Genomic DNA, 26,040 nt, shown 5'->3' on the forward strand with positions numbered 1-26,040 from the left:
ACTTTGATCTCTTGGTCGAGGTGCTGTCCACTGAGTTCCTTTGCAGTTAAATGACCACAGTCCCCGTTGTACCTGGTAAATAACGTGTGGGGAGGTACATTGACCATGTAAATTCTGCTCCTCATCAAAGGTTACCCGTTTTAGCATCCAGGGATGACTCTTCTCCAAATCAATTACTATTATTTATGGTAGTTACAAAGTGGTGATTTTTCTGTCATTCTTTCAGTGTTTATTAGTTGGCTTTCCTCGTTTCCTATATTTATATATTTATGTTTATTTATATCAGTATGGATTAATGGTTATTTTACTAAACAAATTTATTACCATTATTTATTTTAATGCTCATATTAAAGATCCAGTGGGAGCCCTTTCAGGCTGGTTCCTGTGTCTTTTTGATGTGTGACTATCTTCTTTAGTTTTTGGCATAAGATCTTCCAGCTTGTCTTGTATTTTCCCTGGCCCAGTCCTCGAATCAACCATTTCTTGAAGGAGCCCTTGTTTCCTTCGGTGGAGGATGACATTTAGAAACGAAGACCTGGGTGCGAGATGTGATCATTGTAACTGGGGTGTCACTGCCTCTGGGGCCTGTCCGCGACGGAACTGGGGTGCGTGCGTGTGTTTCTATGACTGTATCTATTTCCAAGTGCATCCACGTATGTCTTTACCTCCATCTGAAACCACGAGCTCAGAACGATGCTCTGACACCCACTCTCCCCCTGAGGTTACACAGTAGCCTCCTTTCGTGTTTCTGACTCCCCTCTCTGACAGTGAGAGACCTGGATTCCACTTGATACAAGAGATCTGTTTATCTGCACCATCCTAGAAAACGAACGTGCTGCTGAGTGCAGCCCCGCAGTTGTCTGTAGTTCTTTCCGTCCTTAGCTCAAGGGCACGTCCTCCGTGCTGCCCGTTTAGAAGTCACCTGGGGAGGCCCCCTCGCCCTCCGTGGGGTCATGCACTCATTTGAAGTGTGGCGCTTCTGTTTGTCTTCCACGTTAAGGCCCCTCTGCATCCTGTTATGTAATTTTTGAAACTGTAGGCTTGTAGGCAGGTACATGAGGGGTCTTTGGTCACAGATCCCCCTGACGTGGTTCCTCAGCTTCTGGCAGTACATCTCCAGAAGGCTGGGTGGGCTCTGCCACGTGAAGTTGCACGTGGATGTCCGTCGGCTCCTGGAGTCTTAACCTGAAATGGGCGGAGCGAGCAGAGGGTCCAAGGGAGGCCCTCACTGGCCGCAGGAGCACTGACGCTGGGGTGGAGCGGCCTGGGCGGCTTCAGGGACATCAGCGTGCGGTGGGAGACAAGTGTTCAAGGTGGACCAGTTTAAACTCACGACTCTTTCTGATCCAGAGCCAGGAGAAGCTCATAGTGTGGACCACTCTACCTCCAGTGTAGACTAGACTTCCTGCCTTTTATTGGATCCCACGTGTCGCCCACAGTTGCCCACCACCGCTTCCACCGGAATCTTCTCAGGGACCCACATGTTCCCTCAGCTCCCTTGTCACCTGACACCTGTTTAAAGACAACCATTGAAACCGGAGGTTCCCGTGAGATTCCGCGGGGGAGAAGGGCAGAGAAGGAGAGAAGAGGTGGGGGCAGGCTCTTAGGGGATATGTACACGCCAGTCACCAACTAGGGCGCTGTGGCCGGTATCCCGCTTGCTGACATCTGGCGACTGTTTATGTCAGCACAGCTCCCCTTTCTTCTCCACAGTCCCCCTTCTTATTCCCATGGTGTGGCGTTATCCATGTCCTCCCCCCGTCTCTCAGACCTGCCTGCCCAGCGCAGAAGCCTCATGTGGCCATCGAGCCCTTGAAATGTGGCCAGTCTGAATTGAAACTCATAATTGTAAAATAACGCACTGGTTTTTGAAGACTTAGAGAAAAAGAATGTCAAATAGCATTAACAATGTTTATATTGGTTACGTACATATTTTGGATACATTGTTAAATAAAATGGACTATTAAAATTCATTTTATCTATAGCTTTCTACTTTTTTTTAAAGGTGGCCCCTAGAAAATTTAAAATTGTGGGTATGGCTCGCATTATATTCTCCTGGACAGCATGGGGTTCAGCCACTCTTGCCCCTTCTCTCACACCCTTCTGGATCCTGCCTTATACAGAGCCTCGATCTTTCCCACAAATGTGGAACTGAAGTGACTCCCGGGAGCACTGGTGTGGAGGGTCGGAGCACTGGAGGTGGAAGAGGGCACAGCAGTGGCGCCGAGCGGGGGCTTGAGTCCCATCTGTCTTCACACGTGCGCTTGCAGCCTCCGCCTGGCCGTTGCCCCTGGGCGTCCCTTGTGTTCTCTTAGGGTCCAGGACACAGCAGTCAGCGCTCGGTAGCCGCTGGCTGGTTGGCAGGGGTGGAATCTTCCCAGGTGGAAATGTTGGCCTCTCTTGTGCAGAAGGCTTCTCGGAAGATAACTTGGTTATTTCTTATCCGGTGGTCCCAGCCTGGCTCCCACGTGGGCTCGGGGCGACCGTCAGCTGCAGTTACAGCTCTTGCTTATAAATATTTAAATAGCGGTTCAGCTTGCAGACGGAGCGCATCAGTGGCAAAGATCAAGCTTTTTGACCTTTTGTCAATTTACTCAGTGAAATATGATGCTCCTGGTCTCCTTTTTTTCAAAATGTTTGTCTCCTCTTTTTCCTAGTTGAAATGGCTGCGTTTTCTCCAAACACAGAATAGAGAAGATGCAAGAGTTTTTGCATCTCTTGTAAATACATCAGTGCAAAGAATGAAATTCCCTTTCTTGCCCGCCGAGGTCAGGCGCTTGTTAAGTCTCAGAGGTGGTGTGGGGTTTCAGGACCGGGGGCGTATGGCAGGCACCTGGCGCAGCAGGCAGAGGGAGCTGTTGAATTTGGTGAAGTGGGATGGGGACCCTTGGAGCTAACATCCCAGCCCTGTGTTGTGCTGGGTCTCCCTGCGCTGGGCTGACCTCACCAGCCGCCTCAGGCTCCTGGGGGCCGTGGCCTCCTGCCCTCTGCACACCCGCTCTCTCGAGCCAGTTGTTGCTTAGTGTGGTGTCTGTGAGCGCTGGGAAGGTCACGTACAGTAATGGGGAGAGGACAGGGTGAGGAAATCAAGCACCGTGGGATTCAGCATCATTGGCCAGAAGCGCTCTGCTCCTAAATATATCTGCATTTGAAATGTAGTTTGGCTCCTGTCCAGCTATTCACTCTCTGATTTAAATATTCTCAGCATAAGCATATTTAAACAAGATAAAATATATACCCAAAGGGAAGTTTAAAAAGAAACACACTGGCTAGCAACAGAGATTGGAAATCACATACTTTGTGAAAGACAGTTAAAGCTGTTGGGTTGAGCAGAGGAACCTGTAAGTATAATAAAATAGCACTTTGTTATTTGCTCTCACTGCTCCTGCCAAACCATCTCCACAAGGTTAGTTGGTCCCTGTCCCCCGGGATGAAAGCCGGGTCGATGGCATTGACTTTCCTCAGACGGTGACCGTCCTCTGTCTTGTCCCCTGGGCAGCACCAGTTTGGCTGTTAGGAGATCTGGTCCCACGTCAGCCTCGTTTACTCTGAGAGCTCGTCCTCTCCCAGCGAGGGTGATGGATGGGGCGCCTGCAGTGTGTCTCACGCACCTGGTCAAAAGGGGCCGGTTCTTTGAAGAGACTAAGAGAAGGGAAAAGGCTCAGCTGGAAGGCCGTGTCCGGGTTCTGCGAGGGTGAAGTCTGGGTCTCCTCCCCGGACCCACCACCGTGCGGTGATGTTAGTTTTTGGATGGCGGTGCTGGGGCCAGGAGGGTGCTGTGGGCGAGCTCGGGGGCCTGAAGGTGGACCACTGGGTGTGAAGTCCGCCTCCTCTCCGCCCTGACTGTGGGGCTGTGAACGAGTAACTCAACCTCAGCGTTGCTGTTTCCTCATCCATAAAACGGCAGTGATGGCTAACTACCTGCCTAATGGGGGGCGCCGAGGGTTAAATGGCTTAGTGCACTTGCGGATGATCAGACACCACGCTCAGCACTGCCTGGCACCTGGGAAGAACGCGGTGACCAGCATCCTCATTGCCATCATCACAGCGCTGTCTTGTCATAGTCTGTGCACTTCACTCTGACAATTCCTTCCTTTAAACCTCTCTTTCTGAGCACCCCGAAGGCTGCTTGGGTAGTCAGTGTGGCCTGCCCCTCCGTCGCCCCTGCCTGCCTCTCGTGGCGTGGGGCCCAGAGGTGGTGCTGAGAACAGCACACCATTTGGAAGCTGCAGAGTGAAATGGAAGAGTGCCATCTTTGTGGGACTCCTAAGGCCAATGACGCCTCCAGGAAGCACCACGGGTGGCCTCACTGTGGAGCCTGAGGCCCTGAGGAACCAAAGGTCAGCACTTCAGTCCTGACCCCAGACGTAACTCTTCCCTTGCAGAAACGAGCACGCTCTGGAGCCATCTCAGCCGGTGCTCGGCCTCCTTCTTGTGACATTTACAAAGCAGGTTTTTCACAAGATTGTGTAAATTTTCAAGAAAATGCTGTTTGAAATCTCTTTGATATTTTCCTTCAAGGTCAGGAGGCTCACATTTAGTCCTGGCAATTTCCTTTCAGGGTGAAGACCTAAATTGTAAGTTATAGAAGCAATTGCTTGTTTTGAAGGGAACTCTCCTGGTCTTTCCCCTCCGCCCCGCAGAAGCAATGATGGGTTAAGAAAACAACTCAACCCCTTCTCTTTACTGACTTGGTGCAAAGGGATCTGCAGACAGATTAACTTCGGGCTTTCAGGGCAAAGGACTGAGGCCAGCGTTTGCATCTGAGAGCACAGGCTCTGGAATGCTTCTGTCTGGATGTCAAATGCCAAGACGGGAACTGCTCTTTGGGCCTATGGGCTGAGTGTGCTGTCGAGGGGCCACAGAGCCCCTGCCGCCAGGTCCTGCCCTGTGGGAGGGCTTCCCGGAGGCCGCAGACGGAGGAAAAGAGGTGCCTTGAGGCGCTCACGTTTAACAGAGGGCGGTGTCAAGAAGAAAGAGCACAGACATGGTGTTAAAAGCAGTCCTATTTGGAGCCCAGACAGGGCGCTGGTAGCACATTGCTGCAGGGTGCTCACATGTGCCCTTGGGGGCTTTTAAGAACGAAATGGGCAGCTGGCTGTCAGGGAGGGGGGCACAAGTTGGCCCCCAGAGAGCACTCTGCATGTGAGGGGCAGAAGCATGCCCTGCAGGGCAGCTTGCAAGCCACCCACCGAGGCAACGCCAAAGGAACAGAGGCAATTTTCTACCTTCACCCCCCGCCAGCCCCCCGGTCCCCTGAGCAGGTCGTGGAGTCAGTCTAGGGCTTACCCCACACTTGCTTGCATGCCTTCGTGTTTGGCTTTTTCAGCTTCACTTACATCCCAGCGTAGTCTCCATCTCCTCTCGGAGCCTTGGCGTTCGTGTGACCATCTGTTCTCCGACCTGCAGACCAGGTTCGACTTCAGGTTGTCCCGAGCACGTGGGCGGAAGGGATGTGGGGCAGGTTTCCATACCTGCCGTCATGGGGTCGCTGAGCGGGATGCCCAGGACCTCCAGGTGCTCCTCTGGGGAGGGCAGCTGGGCCTCCGAGCGTCCCATTTGAGGCTGTTGTCTTGGTCAAACTGCTGAGGAGAGGGCGGGACAGTCAACTCTCTCAATTTTCCCAGGATGGAAGGGACTCAGTGATAAACGGTGCGAGTCCAGGATGAAGCAGGATGAGCTGGCCACAGTAAGCGACGTCCGTAGTCTAGGGCTCTCCTCTGCTGCCTGCACTACCTCCCCGTGGATAGAGGAGCCTGCTGTTCCCCTGGGATGTGTTTCCTGTGGCGTAGAGTGGCTGGCAAGGCTCTGGGGAATGGGGGACCCACAGGATAGAAGGGGCCTGGGGCTCCAAGTGGCTGCAGGGGTGGAAGGTGCCACCAACTAGGACCACCAGTGCTGACTGATTTTGTGAGTAAGAAATAAATGTCTATGGCATCAAACCCCACACTTCGGTGCCTCACTTGGTGTAGAGGCCGGTTTTGCACCAACACACCCAGCGTGAGTCCGTGCTCGTCACTTACCTCCTTATCCATCAGCTTCCTCCTCACCTCTCCAACTAACCTTATTGCTGTGGTTTAGGGCGGAAAACCAGGAGCCCAGTTGCTGGGGCCTTCAAGTTCTGGGTTCATTGACAACCTTGGGATCCGCATTGCTATATAATCAGTGTTAAAAATGGCGCTTAGCGTCCCTCACTAGTTCACTCTTCATGCAGTCAAGATTGCAGTGCATTCCATTTCTTTTTAAAATTATAGTAATTTTAGATTGCTCTTACTTGATTAATAGAGTGATACATATTCATTGTAGAAATTAAGTATAGAAAATAATTCAGAAAAACTTGAAATCATCCGTAAACATATCCCACCAAAATCATCATGGATAACATTCCATGTTTTGCTTGACTCTTGTTTTGCTAGGATATTTAGAAAATGGAGTATACAGGTTGAATGTATTTTGGGGGATGTTAGGTATTTTTAATTTTCTTCTTTATGCTTTTTAAACAATGAATACATTATGTGTGTGATTCTAAAGGACAAGATGATTCAGTGACATCCATTGTTATCCTTTAAAATAAACTTATAAAAGTGGAATTTCTGGGTCAAAAAATACACATTTTTAAGGCATTTTATAAATAGTGCCCGATCGCCTCGCAGAGTGTTGTGTGCATTTCCTCTCCCATTAGCAGTGTGCAAAATGTGATTTTTCCTCTTATCTTGAAAGCCTTGAGAAAATTTTTTTCATTTGTTATTATGTATTATAGAGAAGTAAGAAAATAAAGATGCATAAAAATATTAAGGAAAAAATAATTAGTGACTTAGGGACGTGTACACTCTGGGGTAACTGATGCTACAGTTGGGGTGATGCCCTTCAGTGTTCATGTGTGTATGAACTGTGTGCACGCGTGTGTGCCCATGAAACTCCCAGCGGCTGACGCTGGTCCCTAGACCAGGAGATGGGGAGTGGCTGCTCCTGGCAAAGCCCAGATTTCACTCCTCGTGGTGTTGGCCATCCTGCTTGGGACGCCCAGCGCTCTGTGACCCCAGAGTCAGGAGTGCTGAGCTCCACGGCCTGGCTCATGACTCTGAGTCGGAGCTGTGTGACTGTCAATAAGTCCATCCACCTGGGGCCTGTCTTTTTCCTCTTGTTCTTGAGGAGATGACCCTTAAGGCTCTTTCCAACTGTGGCTTTGTACAATTTCATCTTTTAAACAGGGCACGCACCTTCCGTGACACCCCCCTATTCCAAGCTCCGAACTTGAAGCATCCCCATTACCTCCACGGTCCCCTGCCATTCGACCACTGGGAGGTGTGTGTTTACAACCTTTGATTGGTGCCAGAAAAGCATCCTCGAGGATGAAATGGGAACAGAAAGTCATTAAGAGCAGTGGAAAAACAAATTAATCACCTCTGCTGCGTGAATATGCTTCAGTGCTCAAGGATTTCAACGCTCGGCTGAAACGTGAAGTGTTCTTCACTGGTGGCGGCTTTTTTCTTTTTCCTTTAAAAGCCTAGGAGTACAAACAAAGCTATTAAGCGATTTAGTAATTTGAAAGAGCTTTAAGGAATCCATTTAGTTAGGTGAGGAGGACCAGAATGTAAAGGCTTGGTTTTGGATCTGTGTTGGTTGGGAATCTTTCCACGAAAAGAAAATGCATCTCCTGTGGCTTAAATATTCACACGGAGTGTATAGACTCAGACATCATGAAAACGTCAGGCACGGTTTGATCCAGAGACTTAATATCATCCACCAGAATTTAGTTTTCTATCCATCCTTCTCTGTGCCTTCTTTGCTAAAGCTGGCCCCTCTCGTGGTCACAAAATGGCTTCTGACACCTCCCCCAGGTACGTGTGTTCTCACTGCAGTCCAGTAGGAAGGAGCATGACTTTGCTGAGTCTGAAAATTCACCTGGACCCAGCGTGGGTCATGGGCCCATGCCTGCATCATTCCCGTGGTCAGGGGGTGGACCGTGTTGATGGGTTTCCTTAGTCTGTTTGCACTGCTCTAACAGAATCCCTCAGACTGGGTGACTCCTGAGCAGCAGAAATTTATTTCTCATGGTTTTGGAGGCTCGGCGTCCAAGATTAAGGGGCCAGCACAGCTGCGTTCTGGTGAGGACCCTTTTTTGGCTTGCAGACGGCTGTTTTCTTGTTGAATCCTCACGTGGCAGAGAGGGGAGGGAGCTATCTGGGGTCTCTTTTATAAGAGCGATAATCCCCTTCATGAGACTCCACCCTCATGACCTGATCACCTCCCAAAAGCCCCACCTCCTATGCCATCCCACTGGGGGTTAGGATTTCAGTACGTAACTTTTTTTTTTTTTTTTTTGTGGTGAGGAAGATTGTTGCCGAGCTAACATCTATGCCAATCTTCCTCTATTTTGTATACGGGACGCTGCCACAGCATGGGTTGACGAGCAGTGTGTAGGTCCGTGCCTGGGATCCAAACCAGCGAACCCCAGGCCACCAAAGTGGAGTGCACAAACTTAACGTCTACGCCACTGGGCGAGCCCCTCACTACATGAATTTTGGGGGACACACACATTCAGTCCTTAACATTGGTTAACCCAACCTCCCATTAAGCGAGTGCTGAGAAGGGCGCACAGAACTCTGGGGTGTGGAAGGGGTGGCTCTCCAACATACATGGCATCTGATTCCGAATTCTGGGTCGTTTTCTTGTCTGGATAATAGAAGCAGGTTTTAGCACAGAGGTGTGCTGGTACACTGGCTCTCTGGAAAAGAACAAAGCACCGATTGTAGTCTTTGCCTAGTTCCGCGGTGTAAGTGCTCCGACCACGGCTGGGGTCAGCCACTCCTGGCTTGACAGTGGGCTCAGAACCCTGCCGAATGTTTAGCAGTGCGATGGCGGGTTCAACCTCCTGCACTTCCTGGGGGCACCTCTGTGACTTGCAGCTGGTCCTAACTGGTTGACTTGCCACGTTGGGCTACACCTCTCAGAAATGGGTCAGAACTGGAATTAAGCCAGACCCCCGGGTGCTGCACCTGCTCCTCCGACACCCTCTCTTCCTGGAGGTCGTTTCAGGACGCCCTGAAGCAGCGCAAGAGGCCTGGTCGTACACGCCCGAGTGTCTGTCCCAGGGTTTTCCTGCCATCGTTCGTTGGTCTGACGCTGAGGTCCGACTGGACTGGGTTCTTGGGGGTTGAGCTCTCGTCCATGGTGCCTGCGCCCCACCCTCGGTGTCAGGGCGGACTCAGGTGTGGCTTGCACAGGGTGATCTGCACCTGATGTTAACGGTCCTTTTCATCTGCCCACCCACGGACTTGGATTCTTTGTATGGCTGATCTTCCTGGACTGGAGGGTGAGTGGGGCCTCCGGCAGGTCTCAGCCATGTGGGTTGTATTTGAATGCAGCAGAGTGTCAGGGCCCGTGGACCGTGGCTTAAGCAAGGTCACCGTGTCTACCCTGATACGGTCAAAGCTGGGAGGGCTGGGAGACCTCCTTCATCAAAGACCACAGCGGAGGAAATGTGTGTTCCTCAAGCCACCTTCTCAGGGGGCCAATCTCAGAGCAAGCACTTGTTTGAGCAAATCTGAGGCCCTCAGCATTTCCTCTGCCTCTCTGCTTCCTTTCTTTGGTCTTAAAGGAAGAGGCAACAGACCCCCTGACCTCATAGTCTAGCTTTTCTGGGAGTAAGAGATGGAATCCTTAGTGAGAACAGTAGTGTGTTGGCCCTGCTCCTGCCTCAGGGCCTTTACACATTCTGTGCCGGCTGCCTGGGACTCTCTCCCCCCATGCCTCAGCACAGCCAGCTCCTTGTTGTCACTCTAGTCTTTCCTCGCAGGACACCTCTTCGGAGAGGCCCACCGTGACAACACTGTTTAAATAGCTGCCCTCACCCACCCCACCCATTGCTTTCACACCTCCTCCTTCCATTTTCTTCTAGCGTTTATCATGAGCTGTACTTGTCTTATTATTTGTGTATTCACTGTCGCTGTCTCTCCCAGTGGAATGTCGCTCCTTTGGACAAGGCCTTAATTTCCCTCTCTCTGGCTCACTGCTGTCTCTGCGTGTACGTGGTCAACAGATCTGAACGGACGAGCGCATGATGGATGAAGAGCGCTTGTCCTCGGCTTCCACACATGGGAGCGGGGCCGGCTTTCTCGCCCTGCACGTTGATGGGATTCAGACTTCTCGGCTGGCAGACGAGGGCGACGTCTGCAAAACCCGCTTTCTTCATCCCAGAAGGCCTCCTTGCCTGGCCACCTGTGCTCCATTCCCCGCCGTCATGCCCCGGGCGCCGCCCTCCCTCCGGCCTCACGGTCTGTTGATGCCTGTGCTGCCTGCCTCCCCTGAGGGAAACTGCATGCACTCATGGAGCTCAGGGGGGCCCCCTGGGGCCTGTGCGTCGGGGCCAAGGTGAGCGTGGCGTCAGGGTCCCTGGCCAGGATGCGTCCTGTGCTCTCTGTGGAGGCTCAGCAGGAGCTGCGCTCTGCTCGAGAAACATGAGGTCGGCAGGGGCCAGGAGGCCACCTGGGGGCTTCACTTTAAGGCCCATCAGCCATTCCACGGTCGGGACCCCTGAGGGAGCGAAGAGGGGAGAACCGTGGAGGGTTAAGAATGGGAGGTTTTAGAGCAGATCTAGTCTAAAACTCTCAGGCTCGACAGCAAGGTGAGGGACGTCAATTGGTGCCACCAGGCAGGGTCTGGGACGAGTTTCGATGGAAACACTGTTGGCTTCCTGCCAGCTCCTCGCTCCCTGTGATGGGCAGTGTGGGGTGGTGGTCACAGCACGTGTCCCATTCAGAGAGCCCGCCTGGCTCAGGCCCTCATGCAGGCTGCCTGGCCGTGGGGTCCTGAACCAGTGACTTAGTTTTCTCATCCAAAAAGTGGGTATAATAACAGGACTTGATTCATGAGGTGGTTGCCATCAGGATTAAATGAGTTAATTTCGGTAAAACGCCTTGAATGGGGCCTGGCCCTTGGAAGAGGATGAAGCAATGTTGGTTGATGCTGGTTGTTGAACAAAAGTTATCCTTCCCGTTGGGACAGTCTGCCTTCTGAGAGCAAACCCGGGCCCTGGTTAGAGCAAGGGACCCCCCTGAAGTCTGGGTGCCATTTGGGACATGCTGAATAGGAAACTGTCCTCTCTCTCCCTGTCTCCTCCTTATTTTCGTTGTGGTGAGGACACTAACGTGAGATCTACCCTCCTAACCAATTTCTGAGAGCACAATACGGTGCTGTCAGCCGTGAGTGCAGTGTCATACAGCACGTCTCTGGAGCTTACTCATCCTGCATGCCCGAAATGGAACAGAGGGCCCAGAAATAAACCCGTGCACTCACGTCAACTGACCTTCAGCAAGGGCGCCCAGGCTGCACAACAAGGAAGGGACAGTGCCTCCCACAGACGGTGTGGCAAACTGGAAGGACACACCCAAAACAATGGCCCTGGACCCGGCACTCACATCATGCGCCCAGATCAGCTCGGGATGGATGCGAGACTTCAGCGTGAGGCCTGGAGCTGTCAAACTCCCAGAAGGCAGGGGAAGCGGCGTGACTTGGCTGGGCAGTGGTTTCCCGGGTAGGACGCCAGTCAGCCTTACATTTCCTGAGCCCCTGGGACCGATGCGAAGATTTTTCAGCCCTGAGGGCGGGGTGCAGTGGCGTGCAGGGGTTAGACACAGGCTTGACTGTGGGCTGCTGTTTACAAGCCGTGTGACCTCGTGTTGCCTCAGTGTTCTCATCTGGACTGTGGGGACAAGAGTGGAGGGTATGAACTGCAGCAGCATAAGCTATCGCCTGAGGTGTGCCCGGCCCCATAAACACTGGTGCCGCCCCCACCCCACTGTCCTGGTGTGTCCTCACCAGGCAGCTCCAAAGGGCAGCGAGGGGCCCTCTGTGCACTGACTCGCTCTCCAGTGCCATCCAGCAGGGCCACCCCCTTCTCTCCCCGTGACTCCAGGACCAACATGTCCACAGAGTGCCTTTCTGTTCCGCGCCCCCATTGATTCCCAGGCACTGATGAGCGCTTCTCAGCCTGCGAGGCTGATTAAGAGAGAAGAACCAAGTGCAACAATTATGATGCGGAAGAAAAGAGTCGGCTGGAGTCCTAATCAAAGTACAAGCTGGTGGCCCGCCAGGCTTGACGTCGAATAAGTCATCTGTCAAATGAAGTTGTTCTCCAGCCGCTCGGCGGCCTGTCCCCGGGGTACGGTCACGTGGCGAGATCTGGCTAATTATTCAGCTTTCTCTCTCGGAAATGGCAAACAACAGGACAGGAGTGTGGACTGTCAGACACTTCTGTGATCTCGTAATGATGACGTGGCATCCTACGTGGCTCGGAATAACCCGCCGTGCGGGGCTTCAGGGGAGGGGTTATGAGCGGTCGCACGGCGGCGAGGCTGAGGCGGCCCTGTCCGCGTTCACGGGACGGCTCTGCGCCCGCGAGCGCTGCTCTCGGGACCCCACTGAGCCTCAGCGGGCACGCCTCCCCTCCCTTTGCTTTGTAAGGTTCCCAGCAGTTTCCTAGTGTTAAAGTTTTCACTGTCATGTTCCAAAGGCCCACGTAGTAGAGTTAGGTGTTTCTCATGTTCGGGAAAGAGAGTGTTATTGTTTGAAAACACTGGCCATCCAGAGCAGTTGTCTTCCCACTCGCTCTCTACGGGGCGGCTCGCTCGGGGCAGTGGGGAAGCCGGACCACCTGAGTTTAGTCCCCACTCCTCGCTCTGTGACCCACGGGGAGACCTCTCGTGCCTCACTGTCTTCACCTGTGACGTGCACAGAGGATCGCAGGGCCCGCCTCACGGCCTCTCCCGAGGACTCAGTGAGCCTCTCTGAGACGCTTAGAACAGTGCTCAGTGTGTGAGGGGCGCTCACGGCGTCCACCGCTGTTCTTAACACCGACGATTAACAGTGGAACGGAAAATCTCATTCCTGAAATAATTTTACTCTAGAAAATAACACCATACTCTGAACTACAGTTTGAACACGAAGAAGTAATGGAGCTGAAGAACAGCGTCCGTGAGAGAAGGCTCCACACACAACCGCTCCAGGGCCTTTAGCGAGAGCAAAACTAATTTTCACGTTAGACAGTTAAGCCGATGAAACTCATCTTGAGTGGTAAACGTGTTTAATTAAATGCAAGGCATTGCTTCTGGACCCCGAGCTCAGGTCCACGCTGTCCGCGGAGGTGGCCCCTTCTCTTCTTCTCAGAGCCTTTTTCTTTTAGCAGCATTGGTGGTTCCAGATGGCGGGTTCTTTCCCGTCTTCCTTTGTGGTTGAAGTGCCTTGGATGGAGAGAGATGTGGTGAGAAGTCCGCTGTGTGGGCCGACCAGCACGGGCGCCTGGTACGACCTGTAGAAACGCCACGTGCCTGAAGCTGGAGTTAATAAATGGACCGACGAGGGCCGAAGAGGAAGTGAGCGAGGCACCCACAGGGCCGCGCACTCCGGACCCGAAACGCTGGGATGCCGAGGCTCCCTTGCACCCCACGGTTTAGGAGGGGTGCACGTGTCTTCAGCACTCTGGAAGTGTTTTATCGTCTTACATCTCTGGAGAATGTGGCAGCCCGGCTACTTTTCCTGGGGGCGGTTTCTCTTGGCTTTCGATTTTCATTGTAAATGTTCTGTCTGTCATTCATGACCAAGCACAAGAAATGAAACCTCCTATTCAACAAGTAGTTATGGGGCCCTTTCCACGTGCCCGGGGCGCATGCCGGGGGCTGTGGATTCAGCAGTGACACAGTCGTCCTAAACCCTTGCCCTCAGAGCATGTGTGTCCTCCTGGGGCACGTCCGAATGGGAGAAACCCACTGACCCCCAGTGGTGTAGACGCTTGTTGTGTGCAAAAGAACGGCAATGAAAGGCATGAGGGCGCTTTTTTGGGTCTGTTTTTAAAAAATTAATAGACTTAAAAAAATCTGTTTTAGGTTTACAGGAAAGTTGATGAGAAAGTACAGAGTCCCCTCTCCCTCCCTCTCCTCCCGCCCCGCAGTTCCCTGTTGCTTACATCTGCTCTTAGTGGGGCGTTTGTCACAATTGATGAGCCAACGTTGGTACATTATTAACTACAGTCCAGAGTTCGCAGTAGGGTTCACTCTCGGTGTGGGACATTCTGTGGGTTTGGGCATATGTGTAAGGACGTGTACCCATCCTTGTAGCATCACACAGAGGAGTTTCACTGCCCTGAAAATCCCGTGTGCCACCTATTCGTCTCCCCTCCCCCCTGCCCCTGAGCTTTGTACCATCTCCATGGTTGTGCTTTTCCAGAATGTCCTAGAGTTGGAATCACACACTGTGTAGCCCTTTCAGACTGGCTTTCTTCACTTCGTAAAAATATGCACTTAAGGCTCCTCCATGTTTCCTCGTGGCTTAACAGCTCATTTCATCTCAGTGCTGAATAATGTCCTGTTGTCTGGGTGGACCACAGTGTATTTATCCAGCCGTCCAGTGAAGGATGTCTTGGTTGCTTCTGAGGGTCCTTTTAATAGGATCCCAGCCAGTGGGATGCTCCAAACAGGGCAGCCTTAGTGTGCATTGATCCAGGAAGACCCCAGAGAAGTCAGCGGGGAGAGACACTGGGATGTCTGTGCTTCTGGACGCGAATCGGTAACTTACAAGTTATTCACCAAATGCCATCTTGTATCAAACAGATATGTCATTATACCAAGGAGTTGGGGGCGGGTCTCAGGGGTCATTATAACCCTTGGTCATTAAATCTTCATACTGCAAAACCTGATTTTATCAACCAATCTATCCACGCCAAAACGTTCACCAAATTCCCCAAATAACTAACATTAAGACAATATTAGTAACCAACGTCAATAGAGCTGGTGTGATTCCGGGTACTAGTAATTTGCACAGTCTTGCTTCTCTGTCTCACAAGCTGTACACTGAGGGGGCCAGGCCTCGGTTGGAAGGTTGCTGGATGACCAGCAAATAGGAGAGCAGACATGACTCCTAAGGGGTGTTGACCCCGAGCTGCTGCAGCTCTGTCTCGTTCTGTCACTCATGAGGAGTGGTGGCCATCGAGTCCTGTGGATCCTCGTCTCCCAGCAGCCGGTGCCGGGAGTGCTTTGACAAGTCCTCCACCTTCATTCATTTCAGGATCCCTTATATGTGGCCCAAAGCTTCTGTTCTGATTATGTGGCTCTCATTAGGTTATCCCAGAGTACCATTAATGCTATACTACTTTCGTTTTAATAGGACTGCTTCTTGAACTCACTAATTTTATACCTAATTACACCAAAATATTGTGGTTTCTCCAGTGTAAGATGCTGTTTTATTCAACAAATGTTCCTCGAGCGTTCACTGTCCAGTCTCTGGGACACAGCAGGAGAGAAAAGAACAAGGCTCTGCTCTCAGAGACCTGACCTGCTAATGGGGCAACTGCTGATGAACAATGGTGGTGGTTTGAAAAAAAAAAAAAGGAATATAAAGTAGAGGAAGATGGGCACAGATGTTAGCTCAGGGCCAGTCTTCCTCAGCAAAAAAGAGGAGGATTGGCAGCAGTTAGCTCAGGGCTAATCTTCCTCAAAAAAAAAAAAAATGGTGGTGGTTTGGGGTAGATGCCGTGTGCTTCAGACTGGGTGGTCAGAGACAGCCTCCGTGGAGACAGAATGTCCCAGCCAAGACCAGAAGACGGGGCGGGGGTGAAAATATGAAGATTCAGTCCAGCAAACCATCTCAGAGCAGAAGTCCAACAGCTATGTCATATGGAATGTTTAATTTATGCCATATGAACACTTTCCTAATTTCTGTTTCCTGTTGTCTGCTCCCTCAGTCTGGGTCCCCAGGGAGGATGATGTGAGAGCTACAGCTGACACTCCACAGACACAGAGCACGAGTTGGGCCTTGGCCTCTGTCATTTTAAGCCACTGACACTTGAGGGCTATTTGTTACCACAGCATGACTCAGCCCATCCTGCCTGATTCGACTTTCAAGATGACCTTGAAGTTGAAGACTTCATTCATTTGTATTTCAACAAATGTTTGAGTAGCTGCTTTGGCTGGACACTCCGTGTGGGGTGCTTAGAACACCTCACAAGGCGTGATGGGCGTGGTCCCTACCCTCATGGAGCTGGCCGACAGGGGCCAGTCGGGGTGATGGCCTGCCTGGGTTGTGGGTTTTCTACAGCCGTAATCAGCAGCCCATGCAGTGGGGGCAGAGAAACTGGACTGCTGTTGACTGACAGGTGGCGTTGCCAGGCTGGTCAACTGGACTGCAGTGGGACAACAGCTTGGGGGCATTGCGTGTGGTTTTGAGGGCATATCCTAGCTACCTGGGTTAGGAAGTGTTCAGAGGAAGGGGCTTGTAGACGGGGTAGGATGGAGGTGAGAGACAGGGTGGTCCATAGTAGGATTTCTTGTGGCTGAAACAAAGACATCAGATGAAATGCAAGTTTTAGATTCTTGAGAAAAAATTACCAGGAGGTGCGGGCAGTGGCAGGAATGAGGTTAGGAGACTCCTTCCGCGAGTTGTGGTTCTCTGGGAACCGCAGCAGGTTAACTCTGGCAGCTGACCTGGTTCTCTCAGCTCTGGTTGTCGGGCCGTTCTTTGGATTCTGCGACTTTGTAATTAGTGCCCTTAGCCCGGGTGCTGGAGACCCGGCTGCCACAGAGATAACGCACAGGAAGCGCTGAGCCATAGTAAACTCTTGGTACAGAGGAAGTGTTTTTCCTCTGGCTTCACCGTCCCTGTAGTTTTTCTTGCTGAGTCCCAAACATTTCCATCTTCTCTCTGCAAATGTTCATACTGCTTTCAAGAGAGCAGGGAGCGTCTCCCCTTGCTCCCCCCAAGGACGTAATTCTCTCTGCCCTGCGCCTCGCAGAGAGTGTCTGTGGGTGGGCAGATTCAAAGGGAAGAGACTGGTTGGGGAAAAGAAGGTAGTGTCCTATAACACTCCTCCTTGTCAAAGCACAAGTTTTCTCCGTGCCTCTGAAAGCCGTGTTCTTTTTATCTGCATGACTCACTGTGGCAGATCTGCCATGTGCTGAACAGCTCCCATTCGGAGATTGAATTACCATCCTATTCAGCTGACACAAAGCAGTTCCTGGCTGGCTTGGGCAGTCCATGAATAAGTAAATAGTCTTCCAGCTTGATGCCGAGTGCAAACATCGGAGGCTTGGAGAGGCTGGCGGCCACGGGGACAGGGAGCGGGTGCTGCCCGGGTGGCCCAGGCGAGGCCTCTGATCCACTGGAGCGCTGGTCCCCCACATCCTGTAAGTACCTGCTTCTGGGCACAGGCAGTCTGGTGGGTGAAGGAGATATGGCTCAGACACAGAGGGAGGGAAACAACCTCCTGGAGGCACCTGGCTCAAGGATGGAAAACTGCCTTGATGGGCTGAGATGGGAAGAAGTATTTTGCAGGCTTGGCATTTGTGGTAATTCCTGTTCTGAAGCCTGTGGGTCTTATCCTGGCTGAGATGACAGTGCTGCCCTGTGGGCATTTAGTGCCGAATCTGCCCAGGAGGGATCCTCTGCACCAAGGGTCATTCGTGGGGACATCGTGAGCAGGATGCTCACAGGTGACGTGGCTCAGGACGGAGGTGGCGGTCTCACCTCCTGCAGGGGGTACTCCACGATTTCTCATGGAGCCTCACCCTTCGGGACATCTCCATCCAGTCTGAAACCGAGTTCGGTTTTGCTCCTTTAAGCCTCACATAATTGACCTTAAAACAGCACATATTTGAGTTACGATGTCTCCAGTGGACATTTTCACTCTGGTTTTGTATTTTGGGGCAGCATTTGTCAATGCTTTAAGCCCAGCGAAAGACCAGGTTTAACATTGTGAAGGTTTTAGATGAACATAGTTAGATAATGAAGATAATTGTAGCATTTTTATTTTGTATGAGTCCAATGTTGGTTGAAATAATGTATGTGAAAATGTCAGGCAGCTCATGCTGGCCATAAGACTGGTGGATTCCTTTTTATTGTTTCCATGTAGGGAGACCCCTTGGGTAGACAGATAGATGAAGAGAGCTGAGTGCACGCCCAACATCAAACAGTGGGAACGGATCTGCCTCATGACAGAATTTATTTTGTGCGCCGTGAAGAACATGTTTATCGGGCGGAGCAGGTGGCAGTGTTTTCTCTCGCTTGGCGTTTGATGGCTGCGGGAAAACATGCATCAATAAATCGTGGCTTTTCTTTCCCCCTCTGCCCAAACAGCTCTGTTAATTCAAACTTTGTACAAAGTGATGGTTGAGTTCTATATTCAGTTTCACTTCAGAGCCATTAGAGTTGGTTATGCACGTCCCCTCAAGGGCGCTGTCTGCCTGGACCACTTTTGAACTAATAATAATGATGCTTCACGTGTAACCCTATGGAGTAGTTTTTCATGCTTTATAATCGTTCAGAAGTTCTAGGTCAGCCTGGTGAGATGGAGCGATATGGGAGCTGCTGGTTCCTCTGAGGAGTGGGCAGGAGAAGGGAGGGAGGGGCTGAAGAGGCAGCGCCCCAGGGCCCAGAGAGATGAAGGAAGACAAGAGGCGAATTTGCTTATGCAATGCAGAGACCACCGAGATGCTCTAAAAGCACTGGGAGGCTAGGAATTCTTGTCCTACCTAAAACTTGGTTTTCTTTTATAGATTTAGGAAATATTTGCATAACTTGCAAGTTATCATGCTTTCCTGTATTCTTATTTTTTATGTCATCCTTAACTCTGTCTCTGAGATGCCATGATTCCTTAGACAGACAAGACGGGAAGTGGGGTGGTGGCCGCAATCTTGGGTGATTTGCATTAAAAGGAGGCGGTCCACACACAAAGGGCTTCTGCTGCGGGCTCTCCTGGGAAGTCTCTGCTGAGACTCACCTTTTATTCTGCCCGTTTGATTGCGTGGAGAGACCTCCACACGGCTCTCATTGCTTACAGCTGTCATTCCCACGGTGTAGTAGGGGGACCATGGGGCTGCATTGGATGATTTTAGGGGGTATTTAAGTTGTTGTTGTTTTTTTAAAGATTTTGTTATTTGATAGCTCTTTGTTTCATGTAATTTAGAGAAAAGACATAAGCACACCGAGTGAGTTAAAGTGATATGTAAGATTCCCTTTGAAACGAGATTCACACGTGAAGCCTTCAGTGCGTTCCCCAAGGAGACAGAAGCAAGCCTCCCTTTGAGCTCCAGCTGTGTTTGTGAGTGTCAAGTGCGCTCACGGACTTAAAACATCAACAGAGCCTAAAGGTGTGTGATGAATCCAGCATCTCTTGCCTTGTCTTCTCTCCACCGCCCAGTCCCTTTAACCTACTTTTAACACTTGTAAGTGGTTTCTTCTGTGAATTACCTCAGTAATCCTGAATAACGTGCCTACACTGCTATTTTTGACATCCGTTTTCATAAATCAAGAAGAGCGCTTCCTGTGATGGTGGATAAGTGGTTCTCAAGCAGGCGAGATCGTGCCCCTGGGGATCATGTCTGGAGACAGTTGTTTGTCACAACTTGGGGGACCAGGTGTGCTGCTGGCATCTGGTTGCCACTAGCCGGGATGCTGCGAAACATCCTCCGATGCGCCCATGTCGACAGCTCATCCAGGCCCGGAGGTCGGTGGTGCTCAGGTTCAGATGTCCTGTGGCCGATGGAGAGTTAGTTTCTTAGATCCCATCCCCAACCTACACAGACAGCTGAATTGCTGCTTGAGTCGTCAGTGATTAGGGTTTAACTTGTTCTGTAGCTATTGTCAACCGCAGAACCAGTTAGTGTCTGTGATTACATTTCTTTACTTGTGCAGCTTTTGGCTTTTCCTGGAGTTATTAATTGCCTCATTTTCAATCACGCCGTTTGCAATCTGCATGCTGAAAATTCTCTCCCAGTTCTCTATCATGTCAAAAACTTTTCTTGAATCTCCCTTTTCACCAGGTAGTTTATTTATAAAACCCTCTGTCTTCCTGCCCCAAACTGACTCCTCCAGATCTGAGGCTCCCTTGTCGCCCCAGAGTTTTCTCTGCCACTAGGATCTACTGTTTCTTAGAATCGGTGGCTTTCCCTTTTGGTTTTTTCCACTTATTTGACAGCAGCATATTCCCCAGTCATCTCCTAAGAATGAATAAACTGGAGCTAAGTTTTCTGTCTTTGCGTGTGTGGCAATATCTCCTCTTTGCCCTCCTGCTTGGTCACCTGCTTCTTTGGGTGCGGGATCTTGAGCTGGAAATAATGTTTGCTCAGGACTTTAAAGGCATTCTGCTGGCTTCCAGGATTGCTGCTGAGAAATCTGATGCTCCTTTGTTGCTTTTAAAATGCCACCTCTTTTTTATTACTGGCAGTATTTAGGGTCTTCTCACATCTCACGATGCTCTTTGCTGTGGCTCTCTTCATGCATTTGCAGAGCACTCATGGGATCCTTTAATCTGGAAAATGTTCGTATATTTTCCTGACAATTTCCTTCTCTACATTTTCTCTTTCTGGAAATCTTATTAGTAAAAGTTGGACCTCCTCAGTTGATCTTTAAAATCCTTTTTTCTTCTTTTATATTTCCTATCACTTTGGGAGATTTCCTTAACTTTATCTTTCACACTTGCCGTTTAAATTCAGTTTCATCTTAGCAACTCTCCTCTCCGTCACCGAGAGTGCTCTGTGTCCTTCACTGGTCCTTTGAGGGCATCCTGGTCTCTTCCTGTTTGTAGAGACTCTGGGTAGCCTGCACCATCCCTCTTTCTCCTGGGTTTTACTTTGATTTTACTCTTCCACGTTGGAGGTTTTTGAATGTAGTGAGTAATCCTTGGTTGGTTGGTTTGGGAGCAAGGTCTTGACAGCCTGGCGGATGTCGGTGGGCTTGTCCCAGGCGCGCTAACTCCGAGGTAATCACAGGGGACTGAAGGCTTGGTAGTGGAGGCCTCTGCTGTCACGATGTGGAGTCTTGGCCTGGGATTATTGTCCTCTACCCACACGGTATTTCCAGTCTCCTGCCTGGTGAGAGGGTGGTGTGGGCAGATGCCCAGTTACCTGTGTTATGCCTGTGAGGCTGCGGAGCGGTATCCACAGGTGGACTCCGGCGACTTCTGTTTTCAGGATGCTGCTGTGGGCTCCACCTGCCGCCTCTGCATCTTGAGCTCCATCGTTAACCGTCTCCGGGAAACAAACCTCCCACCTCCTGTCTAGACATCCTCCCCTCGCGTCTCCTCCGCACATCATTATAAATCCTATTAAAGTCCAGCTTGAATTAAAATTATCCACGCATGTTCCGGCCTGCCTTGTCAGACTGTGGGTGCTGGAAGGACTCGATCTTATTTATGTTTGGGTCTAACGACTGCCAGGAACTTCACAGTTCTTCAGGAAATGTCTACTATATTGACCTAATTTGAATTTCAGTCAGACAGACCTTTTTCCGGTTCCAAATTCCAGGCTAAAGCCCACCTTGCTGTTCGTTCTTCCCCTCGCCCACGCTGTTCCTTTGAACACTGGGCGATTATCAGCTTCTGGATGAAACCTAAGATAATTCAACTGATCATCTTAGGCTGTGATTCTAAGAAGTTTAAAAATATTTTATTAAGAAAACAAAAGAGAAGTAAACAACTTCTGATATTTTGATTGTTTATGTTCACTGGAAGGTCTACTCAAATACAGGAATTTTCTTCTTTTTTGCTGAGGAAGACTGGCCCTGAGCTAACATCTGTGCTCTTCTTCCTCTACTTTATATGTTGGATGCCACCACAGCATGGCTTGATAAGTCCTGTGTGAGTCTGCACCCGGGATCCAAACCTGTGAACCCTGGGCCACCAAAGCAGAACATGTGAACTTAACTGCTATGCCACTGGGCTGGCCTCAGGGAATTTCTGTTTTTGAATATTTGGCAGCAAGATGGGAATTCTCTCAGTTTTCTGTGTGCTCATTGGTTTTTATATTCATTTTTATTAATTAATTTGACCTATAGTAACACCTCTCATAATCCACTGGGCCTCAGTCATGTTTGTATAATTGAGCATATGTACAGAGAGAGCCTGGAGGTGGACGCATGGTCTCCATCATGTCCCTCATTGTCATCAGCCAGTGGCATGTCACCCTTATACAAGAGGGGCAGCTGGCCCCACACACGTTCAGGAACTTTGCGTTCTACTCAAAGAGCTGCGAGAGCTTTGTGTCAGGTGTGGACGTATTTCCGCCTTGTTCTTCTGGGAAGTTTGGTTGCAGAGGAGTGGAAGGACCCGTGTCAGGCTGGGAAGACTACGGTTTTAGCCTCAGCTCCCGTCACCCATGTAGCCCGAAGCGCCGTGAACTGGAAAACAAGAGCGTGTCCTCTGCCTCTCCTTGCATCTTGGGCGTAGACAAAGGTGGGAGGGGCAGAACAGCCAACTTGGAAGCCATCCTTTTCTGACAGGAGATCGTGCTTCTTTCTGCAGTTGGGAAATGGCCCGTCACCCCGACGCCTGTGGGTCCTGGAGACGCCACTGGTCAGACCCAGCCTCTGGGGGACCCACCCTTGGTGTCCTGAGACCAGAACCTGCAGGGGACTTTGTAGTAAGGTCCTCTCTTCCGTCTGAGGTCCCATCCCCTGTGTCAGTCGGGGGCGGCGTGCACTCTCTCTTCGTTTATTGGTCTGTTTAAGACCTGTTTATCAGCGCCAACTTTATGTCCGTTACTTTGCGGAGGACCGCTGGTGAACAGAGCAAGTGTCTGTCCTTTCATGGAGGGAGCAGGGTCATGGGGGAACAGTGGTGCAAAGGTCCTGAGGCGAGAAAGAGCTTGAGAAGTGGTTGTCTGGACACAGATGGAGAGAGGTGGACGGGGCAGCTCGCTCAGGACCTTGTAGGCTGTGTGAGGATATTGATTTTAAATCTTAAGAGCAATGGCCAGCCAGTAGTGACAGATTTTAAGTAGGAGAGCAACGTGATCAAATTTTCCGTCTAAAAAGATCACCCCTAAGTCTGAGTGGAGGTGGAGGCAAGTGTGGTAGTAGGAGGATTAGGCGGCCACCATGGAGTCCAGATGAGTGGCAGTGGTGGGTTGGCCAGGGTGAGTGGGGGAAGTGAAGGACCTTGGAGAAATTCCGGGTGAGTCTGGGTGGTAGGATCTGCCAGTCGCTGTGATGGACGGGGCGGAGGAGGGGGCAGAAGTGATGCGGGGTCGGTGAGCCGAGGAGTCGAAAGAAAGATTTCTTGGACTCTTAAGATCTGGCAGTAGTGCTCCTTTATTTAGAGAATAGTATAGAATAGCATGGGGACAGGACCCACGGGCAGTCAGAGCTCCTGCTGCTGCTGCTTCTGCTGCCCCCGCTGGCATGGGGACAGGGCCCATGGGCAGGCAGAGCCGCTGCTGCTGCCCTCTCTGTTATGGGGACAGGACCCATAGGCAGGCAGAGCTGGTGCGTGGGGACAGGACCCACGGGCAGTCAGAGCTCCTGTTGCTGCCTCTGCTGCAAAGTTGGGTGGAGAGTAAGGCTAAATTTAGGGCGTAGGTATGTGAGTTATCTCTTTACGAGACAAAGAAAAAAAGTTAAAATGATACCAGTGCCGGTAGGGTCCGGCCATTGGGCGGTCCCACAACTTTTAGATAAGAATCAAACCGGATTGAGTAAATGGCAGAAGTCACCACTCAAATATTATCTTCAACTAAAGACAAAGGAGGATTTTGGGGTGGGGGGTCAGTTACATGAGGTTGCCAGACGGTAAACAACTTAAGTTCTTGCCTTCCCCATTAAGAGTTTCCAGAGATAAGGCCATCCCCCCTTCCTCCTGGCGCAGAGAGGGAGGCATGGAGATTTCCTTCACAAATGCAGCTGTCTCTGATCAAAGGGCAAGCAAATTCCACTCCTCGGAGCCTGCTTCTTATCTGTAGTTTTAAAAGTAACCAGCCTAAAAATCCTCGTCATAAACCGTTTTAAAATTAAGCAGCCTAAAAATCCTCATCAGAAGGATGATAAGCGTGGCTTTCAGACTTTTGGCACGGACACCGGTGGAGGGGAGTGCCACTTCCTAAGACGAGAAAGATGGAAAGAGAATCAGATCTTTAGGAAAGATTCAGATTCAGTTTTTCACTGAAACTCAATTTTTGAGTTTGTTACATATAAACACAGGGAGAAATCAGCAGTGAGGTGACCACAGTCAGAGTTCAGGAGAGAAATGCGGGCTGGCTCGCTCGCTCCTTTAGACGACGTTTGGTTTGAGGGCTCCATTGTGGAGGCGTGATCTGAACACAGGGCAGTCGTTCACACCGTGTGATCATGCGATGGTGTGAGGTGGCAAGAATCATAATGGCTTCTTTCTGCCAAAGATTTTCAAGCGGCAGGTGGCCGGCCAGGCGCTGGTGGCTTGTCAAGCATTTTGAGCACGAAGCAGAAGATCAACCAGCTGAACCTTTGGTGCCCCTCCCTGGGCTTGGCATTGGGGGCTGCTCTTGATGGAAACAAATGAGTCTGAATCTTATAATCCAGTCAACATGGCGGTGGGGGTAGTGGTGATGATGGAGGTGGTGGCGGCGATAGTGACGATGATGGTGCTGATGGTGCTGATGGTGGTGGTGAGAGTGGTGATGGTGGGGATAATGGCGGTGATGGTGGTGGTGGTAGAAACTGTGGTGATCTTGGTGGGGTTGGTGATGGTGGTAGAAATGGACTCAGCCAGTATGTGTTCAGTAGTCTTAAATTCACACCCAGTCTTGTGATTTCTATCTTGTGTGTTCATTTTCCCTGGCAGGAGGCAGAAGGAGTCTGTATATGAACTCAGCTGTTTCAGATAGAGGGTATGCACTCAGTAACCATTCGTTTCCCATCACTATAGAGCCGAAACAACCCCTCATTTACTTAGGAAAGGCGGCGTCCTTGGAGGTGGGGAGATGCCTGGAAAATATTCCCAAACCCTTCGTCTTTCATCGTCAATGTAACAGTACCAGTTTCTTCAATAGATTTCATTTATAAGAAGAGATGTTTATCTGCATGCCCTCAACAGACAAATTGTGTCATTAAAAGCACTTTCAAAGAGGCTCTTTCTCAACTGAGTGATGCGGCTTATTATTTGTGTGTATTTTTTCAAGTTCATTTATTCTACACGGCCCGTGGGACCCGCAAGTTACTGTGTTCTCTTAGGGGGACCAGGCAGGTTTATTTTGAGAGCTTATCACTTGATTTTGTTTATTTTGGTTGTTCTGGGCCTGAGAGCTACTGCGAGGAGCGATCTGCATGCGTGTGAATCTCTCCTAAATTTGGAATGGGCTGATTTTTTTTTTTTGATAGATTGTTGGCTGCTTGGAATTGCAGATGCATCATTCAGTTATTGCATTAAATTTAGCTATTGCTCTCACTTCCGAAGGGAATGGAATGCTGGAATTGCTTCACCATGAAGGGAAGGTAATCAGGAAATAGATCCTCACGACTTCTCGAGACGGGGGGTCTGGCCGGTGAGTCCCAGGGGGCTGCTCGTTTGGCTCGGGGGAGGCAGCTCGCTGAGAGCACCTGCTGTCTGGAGGAAGATAGAAGTGCCTCAGACACCTTCAGCATCGCCAGGGTGGAAGCTCTCTGAGGCCTTGTGACTGTAATGGCGCACGTAAATTGTGATGATCATTAGTCTCAACGCGGTTGTACTGTCCCTTTAAACAGGGACCAGGGCCCCTCTGTGTAAATAAAACATTAACATTTGTATTCATAGACTCAAGCTGGAGAAATCGTGTCATCCACAACACTTTCACAGAGGTTGAATATGTGGGAGCATCTTTAAAATCATTTTCCTTTGTCAGATTTCAAGAGCAACAATAGATGCTCCTTGAAGTCACGTGCTGCAGAGGTGTATGGAGGAAAACGTTGAAGTCCGAGTACAGCGTCCCCATTCCTGATCCCCATCAACCGTCAGCGTTACCAGTTTGGTGCTTCCTTTCAGAATTTCCAGACCTTTCCCCATGCATACACAAATACGCGTGCAAACACAATGCTTGATGCACAGATGCATACGCGTACAAAAACGGGGTGGATCTGCGTGTGTGTGTGCACCCGTCTGTGTGTGTCTGTGTCCGAGTGCACACGGTCGCTGCTCTGCGACTCCCCAAGTTCCTTTTTCATCACTCAGGCGGTAGGTTGAGTCAGTCAGTTTGTGAAAACTCCAGCATCTTTGGCAGTCTCCCTTCCGCCAAGCTGAGCACTGTCACGAGTTTGGTCCTTCTGCAGCAT

The 26,040-nt window shown here is 50.6% G+C and overlaps 1 protein-coding gene across 5 annotated transcripts in view; it reads left to right on the top strand.

The window, feature by feature from the left end:
• RIMBP2 (RIMS binding protein 2) overlaps nt 1-26,040 on the top strand; it is a 246,515-nt gene that overhangs the window by 37,912 nt on the left and 182,563 nt on the right. Inside the window, exon 1 of one of the 5 annotated variants that reach the window (XM_070515835.1) lies at nt 17,035-17,174. The exons of the other annotated variants lie outside the window; for them this stretch is intronic. The gene's annotated coding sequence lies outside the window, so the exon portion shown is untranslated. Of the gene's footprint in view, nt 1-17,034; nt 17,175-26,040 lie in introns of those variants that run through there. 5 annotated transcript variants of the gene reach the window in all.

Source organism: Equus asinus, chromosome 8 (genome assembly GCF_041296235.1).
Source record: "Equus asinus isolate D_3611 breed Donkey chromosome 8, EquAss-T2T_v2, whole genome shotgun sequence".
NCBI classification, from domain to species: domain Eukaryota; kingdom Metazoa; phylum Chordata; class Mammalia; order Perissodactyla; family Equidae; genus Equus; species Equus asinus.